Source organism: Macaca nemestrina, chromosome 2 (genome assembly GCF_043159975.1).
Source record: "Macaca nemestrina isolate mMacNem1 chromosome 2, mMacNem.hap1, whole genome shotgun sequence".
In the NCBI taxonomy this organism is placed as follows: Eukaryota; Metazoa; Chordata; class Mammalia; order Primates; family Cercopithecidae; genus Macaca; species Macaca nemestrina.
Window position 1 is genome coordinate 166,182,836 of NC_092126.1, and position 18,632 is coordinate 166,201,467.

The 18,632-nt window shown below is 37.5% G+C and overlaps 1 long non-coding RNA gene across 1 annotated transcript in view; it reads left to right on the forward strand.

Annotated features, from left to right (window-relative positions):
* Positions 1 to 18,632, forward strand: part of LOC139362056 (uncharacterized) — a 53,450-nt gene that overhangs the window by 4,966 nt on the left and 29,852 nt on the right. Inside the window, exon 2 of the long non-coding RNA XR_011620343.1 lies at positions 1 to 18,632. This exon is cut by the window's right edge and continues 29,852 nt beyond it. This is a non-coding gene — a long non-coding RNA (uncharacterized lncRNA).

An 18,632-nucleotide genomic window follows, 5' to 3' on the forward strand; every position in this document is an offset into this window, starting at 1 on the left:
GTGCCTCTGAGGAGTAGATATATGAAGAAAGCAACACAGAATAATAGTCCAATGTAGTAATCTGGATTGGAGATATAAGGACCTGGAGAAGAGGTTATTATTTTTTAAGGAGATGTCAGAGTAAGAGACGTAATAGATTTTGTGTCACGAACAATACAATTATTCTACTGTTATTATTTTTGTGGTTTATTACAAGATATAAAAAATTTATGTTAAGATAATGTGTTAGTCTGTTGTCTCATTGTTATAAAGAACTGCCTGAGACTGGGTAATTTATAAAGGAAAGCGGTTTTATTGACTCACAGTTCTTCAGGGTTGGGGAGGCCTCAGAAAACTTACAATCATGGTGGAAGGGGAAGCAAACATGTCCTTCTTTACATGGCAGCAGGAAGGAGAAGAATAAGGGAAGTGCGGAAAAGCCCCTTATAAAACCATCAGATCTCATGAGAACTCACTATCGGGAGAACAGCATGGGGAGACCGCCCCCGTGATCTAATTACCTCCCATGAGGTCCCTCCCCCAACACATGGGGATTACAATTCAGATTACAATTCAAGATGAGATTTGGGTGGAGACACAGAGCCAGAGCATATCAAATATATTTAGATAAATTGGATGACAGGTATATGTGTTTGTTTGTTTTTAAGTTACTAAGGTGTTTGAGGGGTTATGTGTTGGGACGCATATGAGAATCAGGTCAAGAACAATAGTTATATTCTGAACTGAAAAAAATGGGCTTGGATCTGTGTGTAAGGAAGGAGATGAGAATAGAAATTTGTTTATTTCCTTTGCATAAACTGAGCTAATAGAAACCTTCAGTTGACAGTTACCTGTCTGCAGAAGAGCTTCTACAAAACAACTTTTAATATTCCTATGGTATCAGTTTACACCTTTTCTAATATACGGTTAACACTTGTAACTGCAGCATGTAGAATCCCCGAAAATTTACATTTTCTTTAGCATTTGAAGATGTCATTCATAACCCATCTTACACTATTTTTGTCAAAACTTCAGCCATCATTCTTTTAGCTGTTTCAATAATTTGGAAACACCTCAGTGTCTATCAGTAGATAAATGTATAAAGAAAATTATGTATGTATGCACAATGGAATATTACTTTGCCATAAAAAAGAATACATTCTTGTCATTTGCGGCAACATGGATGGAACTAGAGGTCATTATGATCAGTGAAATAAGCCAGGCACAAAAATAAAAATATTTCATGTTCTCTCACTCATATGTGGGAACTAAAAAAAGTTTGTCTCATGGAAATAGAGTATAAAAATAATAACTAGAGTCTGGGAAGGGTGTGTGAGTGGATGAAGAGAAGTTGATTAATGGGTACAAATATACAGTAAGATAGAAGGAATAAATTCTAATGATTAATAGCAGAGTATGGTGACTATAATTAACAACGTTTTATATATTTCAAAATAGCTAGAAGAGAGAACTTAAGGTGCTCCTAACACATAAAAATTATAAATATTCAAGGTACCATAAACACTCTGACTTTATCATTGTTCATTCTATGCATATGAAAAAATAACATGTACCTCATGAATATGTGCAAATATTATGTGTCAATAAAAATTGAAACAAACAGCAAACAAAACTCCAGCTCTTATTCTTATAGTTGTTCCTTTAAATGCAAGGTGTTCTTTTTCTCCCCTCTAACTTCTTTCACTTTTGGTAGTGTTACTAACAAAACCCAGATATTGTTTTCTTTGTATTTATCCTACTTGGGATTTATATGGCTTCTTAAATCAGTGCCTTAATGTATTTGATCTGATATAAAGAATTATTTGCCAGTATATCTTCAAGTATTACTACTGTTTCTCTTATCTCTTATTCTGCTGTATCTGCTGTTAAACCATGTGTCAAGTTAATGATTTCGGTTATTACATGTTTAGTTCTAAAATTCCTATTTCATTGTTTCCTATAGATTCCAATTCACAGGTGAAATTTCCCATCTTGTCATCTATTTTCTGAATATATTTGGCATAGTAATTTTAAGCCTATGTCTAATAGTGCCAATATTTATTTTTATCTATGGGCCTGTTTCTATTGTATTTATATATTTCTTCTTTGTGGTTTTGATCTTGCATTCTTTGCACACCTGGTAATTTTTTACTGGGCACCAGACATTGTCCATGTCACATTTTAGAGGCTCTGGATAAAATTTTACCTTCCTCCAGTGAAAATTTTGCTTTCCTCTGGAAGACTGATTAGGACACATATCTTAAGCATTTTAAATTATTACCTTACTAATCAGACTTTTTAGACATTTTGTTTCTAATCATTCCTCCCATGAAATTGTAATGTCATGCCCCAGATAGACTGCATATCTGTTTTTGAATGTCTCTATATTTGTGCTTTATACATAAAAAGAGTAAGCATAAAGCTTATTCTTTTTTATTTAATACATGATTAAGAATGACTGAATAAAAAGAATAAGTTAAAAGTTAATTTAGGCCAGGTACGTTGGCTCTTGCCTGTAATCTCAACATTTTGGGAGGCTGAGGTGGGATGATCACTTAAGGCCAAAAGTTCACGACCAGCCTTGGTAACAAAGGGAAACCTAATCTCTACAAAAAATATTTTAAAATCAGCTGGGCCTGGTGGTGTGCACCTGTAGTCCCAGCTACTCGGGAGGCTGAGGTAGGAGGATCACTTCAGCCAATGAGGTCAAGGCAGCAGTGAGCTGTGTTTCTACCACTGAACTCCAGCCTAGGCAAGACAGAAAGACCCCATCTCAAACAAAACAAAACAAGAAAACAAGACAAATGTTAATCAGGACAAATAGCTAATGCATGTGGAGCCTAATGCCTAGGTGATGGGTTGAGAGGTGCAGCAAACCACCATGGCACATGTTACCTATGTAACAAACCTGCATGTTCTGTACATGTATCCCAGAACCTAAAATAAAATAATTTTTTAATGTTAATTTAACAACTAAAAAGCTCTTAACATTTAACTTTACAATTGTGTTTTCTGAGCAACTTTCAATGTATTATATATGCAAAATTCGCAATTTATATAAATACATAATAATAATAGCAATACACATTAAAATCATTTAAAACTAATGTTTCTGCCAAAGGTAAAACAACTGAAAAAATCATTCCTTAAAATTATTTTTAGTGAATTTTTCTTAACTTTTACATGATATGAAAAAATAATTTTTAACTTAAGTAGTGCCAAATACTCCTTCAGATATTATTGACACTTGTTCTTCTAAGCATGTGACATAATTAATGATGGGTTGAATAATTTTCATAGAATGTAATTATAAAATTACATTCATTTTTATTACATTTTCAAAGTCCAAGTCACATGTAAATACACCATGGATCAAACGTCAATAACATCCATAAAGTAGTCATGTTTTAGGCTCCTGCAATCTGCCTCTGGTAATATGACTTTGAGATTTAACAATCAATCAAAAGAAAGTCACCCCATCACAGATAACCATTTAGCTGAGATTTGTAGAACTTACCTTGCATACATGTTGTTTATCTCCTGTGAGCTTATTGTCAGTGTTGCTCATGTGAAGCCCAAGAAAACCTGATGAAATAAAATAAGTATTAAGGAATATGATCTTATTGAGTAGAGTCCAGGTTTGGTGGGCTACAAACTAAACATCCAAGATTTTTTTTCTTACTATCCGAGGACCAATCTTCACTCCCTTGGAAGCGATATCACTCCTATTGAGAATGCATGAATTAGGAATTGATCAGCTTGACCCAATAAGGCACTGAGGTGATTTCAGGCTAATTTTCTGTCTTTGTGAGTGCTCTTATTCCTAGGCTGTAGATTTTCAGAGTTCTCAACAAAAAGCCTGGGCTGTGTACCCTTCCTTACCTGGCCCTGAACTCCAATTTTTGTCTTCTCAGCCCCTGGATACTATTGAAGGCTCTGCTTAGTTTCGTTCTCTCTTAGTTGCCCTTTTTTTTTTTTTTTTTTTTTCCTTTTGGCCTCTAGGTCTCTTGCCTACTACTGCTTAGAAAACTTCAAATACAAAAAGTGGCATATAAAGATGGGTTCACTTGTCTGAGGTTCCCTTTTTCCTTCCATCTCAGCCCCCTCATATCCTGACTGCCTTGCTAATCCTGAACTTCAATTTTCATTTCCCCAGTCTCACGAGCCTGTCAAAAGTTTTGAGCTCCTACTTTCTGCTTGTGCTTTCAATCCTGCACAGCTTACAGACTGGCAAATGCTTTGAGGGGAAAAGCAGTGGAGGATTTACTTCAATGTGTTTACCTTCTTGGAATCTTGGATCATTATATTCTGGCTGCTGTGGTTGCTGTCTGATCCATTCATATGTGTTTTGTATTTTATGGAGCTTTTATGGTTGTTCACAGTGGGAGTGTTAGTCTGTTACAAGGTATTTTGTCATAGCTGGAAGCAGAAGTCTCAATCCAATGATGTGGATTAGTTGGAAGTTTGATTAGCTTCTGGCTGAGGAGACTGAGAAGAGCTCCAGGCAGATGTTGTATGAAAAAAAAGTGTGAATGTCGAGATAATCATTACAATTCTTAAGTTTATTTTTTTCTCTTTAAGTAAGCCTCAAATATGTTTCATGGCATCCTTATTCGAATGAAAATAAATGATAAAATGGAATTAATGTAAAATGTTTGCTTCATACACACCTTTAAAAACAGATTGTATATCTGAAGCACTACCATTCTGTGTCTGATCAGAGTGATTGCTCTATTTTCATAACCAAACCTGGAAGGCTAAAGGTTTCTTGATTTACCTGAAATGGAACAGTAAGAGACAGTATGTCTATATGTGACGTCTTTTTTTCTAATAATTTAGGATTGGTTTCTACACTAAGACTTTTCTAATTCGACCACCTATTAGTTGCCTTTTTTTTTTTTTCTTTTCTTTTATGCTTCTGGTCTAATTCTTTGTCAGCAGTCATAAATATAAGGTTCATTTTAGGATTTTCTTGGCCCATCTTTATCCATGGCTAAAATACAACATTGGACTGTTCCTCAAGTCACTCCTAGGTGCTACTATAAAACTGTTTCATCTCCTCACTTCCTAATACTGTTTTTCACTAGTTCTTTGGAAGGAGGAGGTAGAGTGTTTTCCTGGTCAGTCATAAAAGTGTAATGCTTTTGCCTTCTCTTCGAGGCCTGGTTATAGCAGCACCTAATTCCACAGATGAAATGTTATCTTGTGTATTGTTATGAAAAGCATTGACAATAGCTTTTTGGATTTCTCGTATTTGAACCGTCTCATGAAATAACTCAAGAGTCCAACTTATTTTTTCAGTCAATACTTTGGTACTTTTACAGTAGCTATTATCTATGTGCATGTTTAATTAGTATATTATAATAGTTTTATTAAATAAAGCCATTGACTTGATAGACTTCGCTCCACATTCTTTACTAAATACTGTTATTATTTATTCATCCATTCAACATTATAAATTAAGCCATTCTGCCTGTAACCCCAGCACTTTGGGAGACCGAGGCAGGAGGATCACTTAAGGTTAAGAGTTTGAGACCAGCCTGGCCAACATGATGAAACCCTGTCTCCACTAAAAATACAAAAATTAGCCAGGCCTGGTGGTGCACACCTGTAATCCCAGCCACTTGGGAGGCTGAGGCAGGAGAATCGCTTGAGTTCGGGAGGCAGAGGTTGCAGTTAGCCAAGATCGCGCCACTGCACTCCAGCCTGGTCGACAGAGACTCCATCTCAAAAAAAAAAAAAAAGCCCATCTTCTCTTTTAAAAGTTTCTCTTCTAGTGGAATGAATGCAATAACAAAGATATTGCTCTTGGAGTAAAGAAGACCAAAGACCCAACTACCTGGGGAAACTGAATAAGGCTGCAAAAAGAAGACAGGATATGTTTCTACTGGAATTGTCCTCTTATAAGGGAAACAGATTAAGGAAAAAGATAAGCAGTCAAGGAAAGGACTAATTTTAAAGACTGAGTGTTTTTCTAGTTTTTGGACCAAATAGGACCACTTCTGCTTCTGTTTCCTGTACCTGCTCTGCCTTTTGGAGTTTGGGTCCCTGTGGGAAAATGATGAGCAAAGGACAAAGGCTATCCCCACAGAAAGAGAATGATCAAAGACCAAAAAAAAAATAATAATGGTTTGAGGAGGCTGTTGTTACATGATTCTTTGGAGACATCTGAGAGTAAAACTAACCAGCCTGCATGATGGGATCAATCCTCTTGTGAAATATTCATTCCCCTAGGTCACAGTTGAATGACAAGAATTTTTGAGAAGAATGTGTGTGTGTAGGGAAAATATTGATAAAAATTGGGTCTAATTCTTTTTTGTCCAGAGATACTTTATAGGTCTTATCATTAACACTTCCTTTCTACCATTCCCTTGGATGTTGAAACACAAAGGTTGAGTTTGAACCCCAAAGTTAATTTTATTATAAGCACTGAGAGGGAAAAATGAAAAGATTATCACCTATTTATACATTTTTCTACTTTAATCACAATTAAAAGGGAATCTAAGTTTCCATATGTGCAGAAGACTAGATTATTTTATTTTATTTTATTATTTATTTTATTTTTCAGTCTCGCTCTGTTGCCCAGGCTAGTGGTGCAATCTCAGCTCACCACAACCTCCACCTCCCAGTTCAAGTGATTCTCTTGCCTCAGCCTCCCAAGAAGCTGAAATCACAGGTGCACGCCACCATGCCTGCTTAATTTTTGTATTTTTAGTAGAGAAAGGGTTTCTCCATGTTGGCCAGGCTGGTCTCGAACTCCTGATCTCAAGAGATTCTCCTACCTCAGCCTCCCAAAGTGCTGGGATTGCAGGCATGAGCCACCATGCTTGGCTTTTATTTATTATTATTATTTTTTATTTAATTTTTTTTTTTTTTTGAGACAAGGTCTTGCTGTGTTTCCCAGGCTATAGTTCAGTGGCATAGTAGGCTTACTGCAGCCTCAAATTCCTGGGATCAAGTGATTCTCCCGCCTCAGGCTCTGGAGTAGCTAGAACTACAGGCATGCACCACCACCACGCCTGGCTGATTTTTTTTTATTTTATTAGAGACGTGGTCTCACTCTGTTGCCTAGGCTGGAACTGTAGAATTTTAAAAAATACATATATGATAGCCATTCAAATTTGTAGAGATGCACAAAACTTTGCTTCCTAGGAAGGCACAATGATAATTTCTATCTCGAATCAAGACTATTTAACAGTAGTGTAATTTATGTTCCCCATTTATTTAGATTACTGGTGTTCTGTCCTGTTAGTGTCCCCTTTGCTAAGATATTGGAAAATGTCATAAGCTTAATTTCTATTTACTTCAACTCAGCATATTTTGGGGTGGACCCTAATATTTGCCTATAGAAATTTTCCCATATTTTAAAACTCCAGAAAGAAACATGAACTCTGCTGTGTGTCCTATAATGTCTAGTTATCTAATATTGACTGAAATTTCAAGTACAAAGAATCTGATAATTATTTCTGTTGTAGACAGAATATTTCTGAAAGAAATTGATTCTGATATTAGCATTTTTTTATTATGGCATGCAAAACAAAAACCTCCAAAATTATTTTCTCTAGAACCTTAATCCCAAATATAAGTTCTCTGTACCAAATTTTCCCTCCCTCCCCTACCAATCTCCCTTTTAGTTCTACTTTATTTCAGTAGTAGAAATAATGCTTTCTCATTTGATGGGCTTCTATTGTAGAACCTTAACAACTTATGGCCCTTTCTTGTTTAGGAGTCTGTTTCCAACCTTTTCCCAAAAGTATGAATTCTTTGAAGGCAGAGACTATGTTGCATTAGTCACAGAGATATACAGTAAAAAATGTGGTTGGAACTCATTCATCTCTAGTTTTCCTTTTCTTCTTCCTCATGCAAAATCTTTTTTAAGCAGAGATTCGAAGCAAAATGAACTGTGTAAATGGAGGCAAGGTAATAACAAACAAACATAATTCCTCCAGGCCCCAAGAGCCAATGTGTAAACCATTTTTCAAACAGTATTTTACATTATTCCTCTTTTTAAGGCTGAGAAAGGATGAACACACGAGAAACACCACCTTGATCTTTTAGTAATAGTAACTTCTAACTAACTAGTCTCCACTGAGAAGTCATTCACGGAATTCCTGGGATGTATGAATACTTAGAGTGTACATGAAAGACCACATAGTTAGAGTTTCAGGAAAGGGACTACTGTAGAAAGAAAGGATATTATCTTAAACTGGTGGATTTCTGTAATTGACAACAACTTGATTTCATTTCTTTGAATAAAGCATAATGCTCAAATTCCTGCTGAATCTTCATGATTATTCTAGGAACTGTAACTCTAAGTTTGAAACCTAAAGGATTGTTGTATGGATTATTTTTTTCATTTTTCTATAAGACTTTAAATATACAATAGGAGTAATTAAAGTGCTGAACCTTTCTAATCATGTTGACATAACGGGGGAGCTGCATCACATAGCAATTCACATAATAACATTTCTAGTGTCTTGTCAGACTGACTAAATAGACTATATTATTTTTATTTGTTTGTTTATTTATTTATTTATTTATTTATTTATTTTAATTTATTTATTGAGGTAGGATCTCTTTGTCACCCACGCTAGAGTACTGTAGTATGATCATGGCTCACTGCAGCCTCAAACTCCTGGGCTCAACCGATCTTCCTGCCTCAGCCTCCCAAGTTACTAGGACTACAGGCATGCACTACCAAGTCCAGTTAATTAAAAAGAAACCAAAAAAGAAAACTTTTTTTTTTTTTTTTTTTTGTGGAAACAGGGCTTTGCTATGTAGCCCAGGCTGGTCTCAAATTTCTGACCTCAAGCAATCCTCCCATCTCATTCTCCCAAATTGCTGGGATTACAGGCATGAGCCTCCATGCCCAGCCTGGTGATATTGTTTATTTATGCTAAGACATGTATAAGTCTGCATAAAGCATACAGTCTGATGTTGAATCTAGAACAACATGTAAACAGGTCACACTAATCTAAGAAAAGACTGCCGTGAGGAAAATAAGTACTCCACACTGATATCTTAGTCTTTACATGGTATTCTCATGGTTCTGCCTGGATTTCCTTCAGATCTTTCCCTATTGCCGCCTCCACTACTCACTTTTTTTCTTTTATAAAATCAATTTCATTTTATTAACTTTTCAATTATTTTCTCATTATTTCTATCACCTCCTTTTTTGGTTTTCTGTTTTGTTACATTTGTCTGTCATCTCCCTGCCTTCCATTTTATTCTTTTATTTCCTCTTCTCAAACACTGGAGTAATTTTCCCTTGCGACTCTTCCGTATTGCAGCCAATCTTAGGATTGCATAACAACCCATGAACAAATAAATCTCCAGAAACTTCTTTTTTCAGAAATCAGATAAGAAGCAAGACCCAGTAGAGAGAAATCTGCTGGAGTTTGATCCAGTGTCCTATCTCAAGATTGCTATCCTTTGCAAGTGTGGCTTCTTCACCTTCCTGTGATGTCTCCTCTATTCCTGAAGCTGTGGCTCAGAAAGAACAAGACCAAACTCCCAGAACAGAATGCCAAACTCTTTTGAAAGTGAAGCAAGATATTCAGCAGTGGCTTTTTCAGGACCTCCAAAACTGCATTCTGTTTTAGAATAGCTGTTTAAATACCAGCTTAGAAATGCCAGACCTTTCCTAAGGACACAATAGTAAGAGATTCTAAAGCAAAGAAAGTTGGCAATACATCTTCAATCATGCTACTTAAAAAAGTAAATCATGCTTTATAGATCTAAACTTGGCCTTTCCAAATACACGTGTCTGCCGACACTGGTGATTAATGGATGACACTGAAGCCTGGCACCACGGGGCCTGATTAATGGCAGTGACATCATGACTTTTAAATATGCTATTAATGCTGGAGCCCATGACAAATGCAAATATGACACGTGGATTTTCATGGCATTTGCATAGATGCAGAAAAAAAATTTTAAACCACCTTTCCCCTTAGGTTAATTACTGACTTATAAGGCAGCATCTAAGGGCAGTGAACTTCACTTCTTCTGCCTTATTTGGGAAAGATCTTAAATTTTTCTAGAGGTGTTGGAGAGCTATAAAATTTCATCTCTTCTACTCTCCTAAGCTGACTCTAGAATATAAATATATCTATAGAATTCCTAACCTTGGATGTTCTTTCAGAAACAGTATCCTAGGGATTTGAGTGCTATACTCAGGAAAATTAAGTCAAACCTTTGTGTTCTCTATTCGGTTGTCTTTTTACACCCTCACTTGCCCCAGAGAGGAAAGAGGAAATAAGGGGAAAATCATTTCATCATTACCAGCCAAGAGAAAAATGCTTCAGCCTCTTCTTCCTGAAGCTTGGAGTATGGATTCTTAGCACTGTATATCTTTCTGGATATACACTTAGCTCTTCCTAAAAATCCTTACCAGGATTCGACTCCACTTCCAGGGTCCCCTCCCCATCAGATATGTTTGCATGTGGTGTATCTGAAGAGTGTATGCACACACTTGTACCTCATTCTACATTGAATCACCAAAAGACAACTACCAGGGTGGAGCTGACCTCATATAAGATCAGTTCTAAGAAATGTCAGCAGGGAATAATAGTGGCAGATGAAGAAGAGCGCTTGAGAACTTTTAAATTCCCAGTATGACGTAGGAAAGATAAAGAATATCCAAGGATCTTTGGGTCATCCTCAGGTTGAGGAAGGTATATTAAGCATTCAAGAAAGATCAAGGTGGTTGGAGAATAGAGCTGTAGAAAACTTTAGAAGTAGAGAAGTAGAAATTGGTTGGAGTGGTACTTTAAACAAAACTACACACAGAAAATGGTAAAAAGCACTATTAGTTAAGGGATTATTTAGCACCTACATCATGGATAAAATTCACAATTTCCTCGAGGTAGCTGTGATTGTCCTCATTTTTTCTATATGAGATTTGGGATGCTGAGAAGGTAGTTAAATTGTTGAAGGATTCAGAGCTTAGAAATGGTAGACTTGTATCCATGTGTAGGTACGTCTGACTTTCTCGATGAAGCTTTATTAGTTTTTCATTACATTGCAGAATATATGTAAAATTGAAATGATATTATTTGAAGCATCTGAATCACTGAATCATCAGCTAGGGGTACATCCTATTTCCAAAGACTGGGTCAGGGCCAAGGGTATATTTCTGAGATCATGATCTCTAAGATCTTGTTTAGTTCTAACATTCTGTAGTTCTATGACAATTCATCTCAATGAATACTATATCCTAACCTTTCTCTCACCCCACTGCCCTTTTCTTTCACCTCCTGCTCAGTCTGACTGCCCTCCATTACTAAGCTGCATTCTTCATTTTGACTACACAACACACATGATTTTAAGAGAAAATAATTGGTTTCTAACCGCAGGTATAGTAATTGGCATTCACTACAGTCTTGAGCCAGTTGGGGTAGTTGTGACATTATAAGCAGAGAGCTTGACCTCTGATTCCAGAGAACAAAAGACCTGGCAAAGAGACTGTTTGTATGCAAAAAGTTAACCTTGTAGGGACAGAAATAGGAGACAAGGATAGCAGGAAGTAGACAGCCTAAAATGCAAGGAAATGGATTTTGCCTCCACGACTTAGTGTTTTGTGTAGGTTCTTCTTCCCTAAATGTCTTGAATATTAGCAAAGCCCAAGGGTACTCACCAACACAAAACACTAAAAATAAAAAATGGGCAAAAACCCTTAAAACTAGCTTAATCCACTTATGCATTTTTTTTTAATTTTCATTTTTTTGAGACGGTGTTTTGCTCTGTCACCCCGAATGGAGTGCAGTGACACAATCATAGTAGCCTCCAACTCCTGGCCTCAAGCCACCCTCCCACCTTGGCCTCCCACAATGCTGAGATTATAGGTGTGAACTACCATGCCCAGCCCACTTATATTATATCATTTTTTGTTTTTAATTGTACTTTAAGTTTTGGGATACATGTACAGAACGTGCAGGTTTGTTACATAGGTATACATGTGCCATGGTGGTTTGCTGCACCTATCAAATTGACATCTAGCTTTTTTTTTTTTTTTTTTGGAGATGGAGTCTCACTCTGTCGCCCAGGCTGGAATGCAGTGGCCTGATCTCAGCTCACTGCAAGCTCCGCCTCCCAGGTTCATGCCATTCTCCTGCCTCAGCCTCCCGAGTAGCTGGGACTACAGGCGCCCGCCACCACGCCTGGCTAATTTTTTGTATTTTTAGTAGAGACGGGGTTTCACCATGGTCTTGATCTCCTGACCTCATGATCCGCCCACCTCAGCCTCCCAAAGTGCTGGGATTACAGGCGTGAGCCACCGTGCCCGGCCACCATCTAGCTTTTAAGGCCTGCATATGTAGCCTAATGTTCTGCCTCCCCTTAACCCCCAGCCCCTGACAGGTCCTGGTTTGTGATGTTCCTGTCCCTGTGTCTATGAGTTCTCATTGTTCCACTCTCACTTATGAATGAGAACATGTAGCATTTGGTTTTCTGTTCCTGTGTTAGTTTGCTAAGATTGATGGTTTCCAGTTTCATCCATGTCCCTGCAAAGGACATAAACTCATTTTTTTTTTTTTTTAGGCTGCATAGTATTCCCTGGTGTATATGTGCCACATTTTCTTTATCTGGTCTATCCTTGATAGACATTTAGTTGGTTCCAAGTCTTTGCTATTTTAAATAGTGCTGCAATAAGCATATGTGGGCATGTGTCTTTATAGTAGAATGATTTATAATCCTTTGGGTATATACCCAGTAATGGGATTGCTGGGTCAAATGGTATTTCCGGTTTTAGATCCTTGAGGAATCGCCATAATGGTTGGCGATTCGTCAAGGAAGACATTCCACAATGTCTTCCCCAATGGTTGCACTAATTTACACTCCCACCAACCGTGTAAAAGTGTTGCTATTTCTCCACAGCGTCACCAGCATCTGTTGTTTCTTGACTTATTAATAGTCTCCATTCTAACTCACAAGAGAAGCACTTATACCATTTTTTGATGAAGATGATGCCTAACAAAACTGTGACGAAAAGAAAAAAAATCAGAGCCCTAATGACAGACATATATTTTAGTTTCTTTGTAGATCACAAGTGAAGTACTGTAAATTAAATCCTATAATTTTAACAGTAAAAAATAGTTCTGGCAAACTCTTATAGCAAGTTTTGTGAAATCTCATGTTTCTGCTCTTTGGCAAAAATGTATGAGGAATCAATGTTTGTTTAGTCTTCTATAAGACAATATTGTATGAAAATACGAGAAAGTTAATTATTTTATTTATAAAAGCACCATTTTAGATGATTTGTTCTGCAAGAACAGCTTGCCGTTTTAGAGATCTATTTCTGAATCTCGAGATCTCTCTCTTACAGAGACAAAATATAAAAGTTGCTCAGCATCAGATTTTCTAAAGAATCCCTGCTTCTTACCAAGTATTGACCTGTAGGAAAAAGGGCAAGGACTCTCTTTGAATATCTTTTATTTAGCTGTATTTCCTCTTCTCTCCACTTTCTGGTATGTAAACAAAGACAGAAAAATGAAGAGATAAAGCATAACCTTGATCTGGAGGGAAGTTTGGCAAGGAAGTACAAGAGCCCTCTCCTAGAGAAGAAGGAGATAGAAAAGAGTTTGCAAGAATAAGAACTTGAACAATGACCAATTTGAAAGCATATTTTAGAAAATACAACTATGATGCACTGGAATGAGTGGCCCTGGAGTTTGGAGCCCTGGAAGTAGGACTGATGAACTGCAATTTGGAATCCTCCTAACCCTCTATTTTTCCTGGACCCTACGTGCAATATATTTGCAAATGGACTTAGCTTCATCTTCAAAAAAATAGACCCAACATCTGACTGTTTCTCACCATCCCAACCACTGACCACCTGGCCCAAGTTACCATCGCTGTCTTGCTTTGGAGGTTACAATGCCTTTTAACTGGTCTCTGCTTCCACATTTGCCCTTTATAGTGTAGTCCAGGGGTCAGCAAACTTATCTGTAGAGGGCTAGGGTGTAAAAATTTTAGGCTTCGGGAGCTGTCTAGTTTCTGTCACAACTACTCAACTCTGCTATTTCATCATGAAAGCAGCAATAGACAGGTAAATGAATGAGCATAGATTTGTTCCAGTCGAACTTTACAGAAATACAGAAATTTGAATTTCATATGATTTCCACATGTCATGAAATATTCTTCTTTTGATTTTTTTTCAACCATCTAAAAATACAGAAAACATTCTCAGTTCACAGATTGTACAAAAATAGGCAGCAGGCCAGAGTGATCCTGTTAAACAGTTAATAAGTTCATATTATGCTTCCACTCAAAAATAAGGACAAAAATATTGATGATGGCTTACAAAGTTGTGTGTGATCTGTTCTGTTAGCTCTCTGACCTCATCTGCTGCTCTCCTTTCCCGACTGCACTCCAGCCACACTGTCTCCCTGCTCTTTTAAACTTATCAGTCATACTTCCACTTAGTCCTGTGCACTTTTTCTTTGCTTTGCTTGGAACATTCTTCTCTAGATAGCTGCTTGGTTTACTCCTTCCATTCTTCAAAACATTTCTCAGAAAAACTTCTCCTAATCACCCTTATTAAAATTGCTAACCAACTCTCCGAGGAGATACCCACTTTTGACTACCCTTTCTTTTTTTTTGTTTTTTTTCCGAGACCGAGTCTCGCTCTGTCGCCCAGGCTGGAGTGCAGTGGTGCAATCTCGGCTCTCTGCGAGCTCTGCCTCCTTTGTTCAGGGTATTCTCCTGCCTCAGCCTCCTGAGTAGCTGGGGCTACAGGTGCCCACCACCACGCCTGACTAATTTTTTGTATTTTCAGTGGAGACGGGGTTTCACCGTGTTAGCCAGGATGGTCTCAATCTCCTGATCTGCCCGCCTTGGCCTTCCAAAGTGCTGGAATTACAGGCGTGAGCCACTGTGCCCAGCCGATTATCCTTTCTTTTTATTAATGGTATTCCTTTACTAAGATACTCTACATTTACTTATGTTATTGTCTCTTTCCACCCAGTAGATGATAGCTTAAAAGTGGAATTGCATTTTTACCTATTTTTCTGTTTTGTTTACCTACATCAGAATCGGAAACACACTGAATAAATACTCAAGTAGTTGTTGAATAGACTTTAGTAAGCATGACTTATTGCAGAACTCAAGAATATGGTTCTCAATAAAGTTGTTTTATTAAAAATATGGATCTAAAGGTACTTACTATCTTCTGCCTAAGGTGACAACTGGTCTTACAGTTTGGGAGCTGGGGGAATTTGTATAAAACAGACTTAAGAGGCCTAACATGGGGAGAGGAAAAGGGATGAAGATACTGAGTCTCACATTTTGCAGCCTCTGTATTTATAGGGCTTAGACCACTCACATAGCACTTGCCCAGTATTCGTTTATTCAACTGGAAGCATCCATTGGTTTGATTATCATATGCACTGCATTGACATCATCTGCAAAATATACAGAAAGCTGTTGCAGTGTCAGTGCAGATGTGGTCTGAGCCAGCCAGTCCCTTATGCCTCATATTACAGGGCGCTGACACTGTCAGAGGACCATTGTTGACCTTGTGGTGACAGGTGCTCACACTGCCATTGGCAAAGGGACTGGCAAACACACAGCTCTTATTTTTTGTTGATTTACTAATGAAATGAACTTGACGTAGTCCATGCAGCTTCACCACATGCTGCCAAATTTACTTTATTTGTCATTGAACATGGAGAGAAGGAGCATTCCTTCCTGTACCATATAGATCTATTCTCAAAGTCTATGAAGGTTCCATTCTCACCTTTTCTAAGGTTTCATCGGGCTCAAGACTCCCTTTACTATTAATGTAATACTTTAACAAATTAATAAATAAAGAAAAGTTTCTCTTCAATGATAAACTTTTTTTCTGGGAAAAGTATCGGCACTAGTGTAGAAAATGTAAAGAGGCATGGATGTGGAGGCAGAAGGTCCTGGTTTAAGTTCCAGCTCTGTCACATGCTTGCTTTATGACTTGAAAATGCTATTTAATATAAATGACAATGATAATAAATATCATTTATCAGGGCTTTATCATATGCCAAGTACTTTTTATGAATTATTTCCTTTCATCAACTCTCTGAGTTATGTGATAGTATCTTTATTTTACAGATGAGGAAACAGTCTTAGATTAAGTGACTTGACAAGATCACGTGGCTAGTAAGAGTCAGAATGTAAAGGACAGCTCAAGTCTATGTGATGTCACAGTCTTCACTATTAACTGCTCCCCTGTGTTAACACACCAAGGGTTTGTTTTTCTATATGTGCTAAGCTCTTCATTTAATCTTATTCAATTTTAAAATTTGGATGGTAATAATTTTCCTTATGCTAAGGTTTTGGTTTAGATAATTGTATTAGTCTGTTCTCACGCTGCTAATAAAGACATATCTGAGATTGGGTAATTTATAAAGGAAAGGGGTTTAATTGACTCACAGTTCTGTGGCTGGGGAGGCCTCAGAAAACTTACAATCATGGTGGAAGGGGAAGCGAACACATCCTTCTTCACATGGTGGCAACAAAGAGAAGTGCCAAGCAAAAGGGGGAAAAGCCCCTTATAAAACCATCAGTTCTCATGAGAACTCACTCACTATCTTGAGAATAGCATGAGGGTGACTAACTCCATGATTAAATTACCTCCTACCATGTCCCTCCCATGACATGTGGGGATTATGAGACTACAATTCAAGATGAAATTTGGGTGGGGACACAGTCAAAGCATATCAATAATGTATTAAGGTAGATTTTTTTTTGTCTTAGGGTTATTATTGATGTAGTTTTTCTTAAATATTAGGTACAGTATATATATGGGAAGCATTTTGTGACTGTCACTTTGTGGATTGAGGCTTATTTCATGCTACTAACAACAACAACAACAAAAAACATACAAAATACAAAATCTGTCCACACCTCAGAGCACTGAACCTTTCAGAATAATTTAGATATAATAAGACCATGCAGAAATAGAATCATTTTTTGTATGTGTAAAATTAATCTAGGATAAAATACACAGAGAAGACTGGGTTTGGAAATAAGCCTTTTCCCATATTTTCTCTGGGCTCCTCTTTATAAAGCAATTCACATAGTAAGAAGTCATTTTTTTCCCCTACTTTCTCTTCCTTCCCAAGAGAGCATGGGCATCTGTGTCACTTTTCAATGGGCGATTCAGTCTTAATTATTCTTCAAACTATATAATGGACTCTCAAGTGACAAATACGGGGTATATTTAGATACTTCTTATATGCATCCTGTGCAACCTCTCCTCACCACAAACATATTCACACTCACAGTAATTCTTAGAGAAGAGTACCTGCTCACAACAACATAAAATGCCTTTTCCAGGCCGGGCGCGATTGTTCCTGCCTGTAATCCCAGCACTTTGGGAGGCTGAGGTGGGTGGATAATTTAAGGTCAGGAGTTCAAGACCAGCCTAGCCAACATGGTGAATCCCATCTCTACTAAAAAGAGGGCATGATGGCACGCACCTGTAATCCCAGTAGTTCGAGAGGTTGAGGCAAGAGAGTAGCTTGAACCCATGAGACAGAGGTTGTAGTGAGCCGAGATGACGCCACTGCACTCCAGCCTGGGTGACAGAGTGAGACTCTGTCTTAAAAACAACAACAACAAAATGCCTTTTCCAGTAAAATGAGTTTTTAATAACACCCAAGTGTGTGTTGATTTTTAATTTGTGCTCCCCCTTCCACCATCTTATTCATAAATTTTTTATAAGTTTCTCTGGGTAGCTTCAGGTAGTGGGGGTGAGCGGGAATGTTCCCAGGAAGAAATAGTTTATGTCTTATCACCATCCCTGTAGCCCTAACCATCCTGTCCATATTGATTATGTGACGGACTTTTGAAGTATTCCTTCTAAGCCAATAGATGATACCCTAATTACAGTCTCTTGGGGGCTTCCACCAGTCAGAACTATGTTGTAGGTGATTTTTTTTTTCCTGAATACTTTGCTCCTCTAATATTCTGTTGCACTTCAAGTGTTCTCCACTGTGACACTGCAGATTTTTCTTCATATCAAAATATATCTGCTTGCTTCCCATCTCCTTGGGGTCTGCCACTTTGCAGCTCTTGCTAGGTAAATCTTGTTTACTCATTTCTTATTTTGCAATGACTGACTAATTGAATGCATCCTTCTCAGGGAACCGTTACCTAATCCATCTAGTGTTTGTGGTATTCAAAGCATGTGAGAAACCACTGAGGCAATATCATCGATTGGACATGACTTATGGTTCTCCTCGATAAGTCAGACGAATGATGTCTCATGTAACTCATATTCAGCATGGAGAAAGAGAGAGTTCATATTCTGTATTCACTGAGTAAATAATTATAACAATTATTGTAGAGGCCACAATTTAGCGATTTCTATTGAAGTCCTTGAAAGGAATATCTCACTTAATCCTCATGACAACAATATTAGAAAGACACTCTTGGTATTACCGTCCTATAAGCCAGGAAACTGAAAATTATCAAGATTAAGAAACTTAAAACAGCCAATGGGGAATAAAGCTTGGGTTGAGGTGAGAAATAAATGTTTGAAAAGGGAAATCTGCTAAATAAAGTAGAAGAGCTTTTGCTCAAGTTATTCCCTTTGCCCGGAATTCTGTTCCACTCTACGGTATTCCCCTGTATCCACCTGCAAAGTCATCAGCTCCTGTGGCTTGATTTAACTCCAC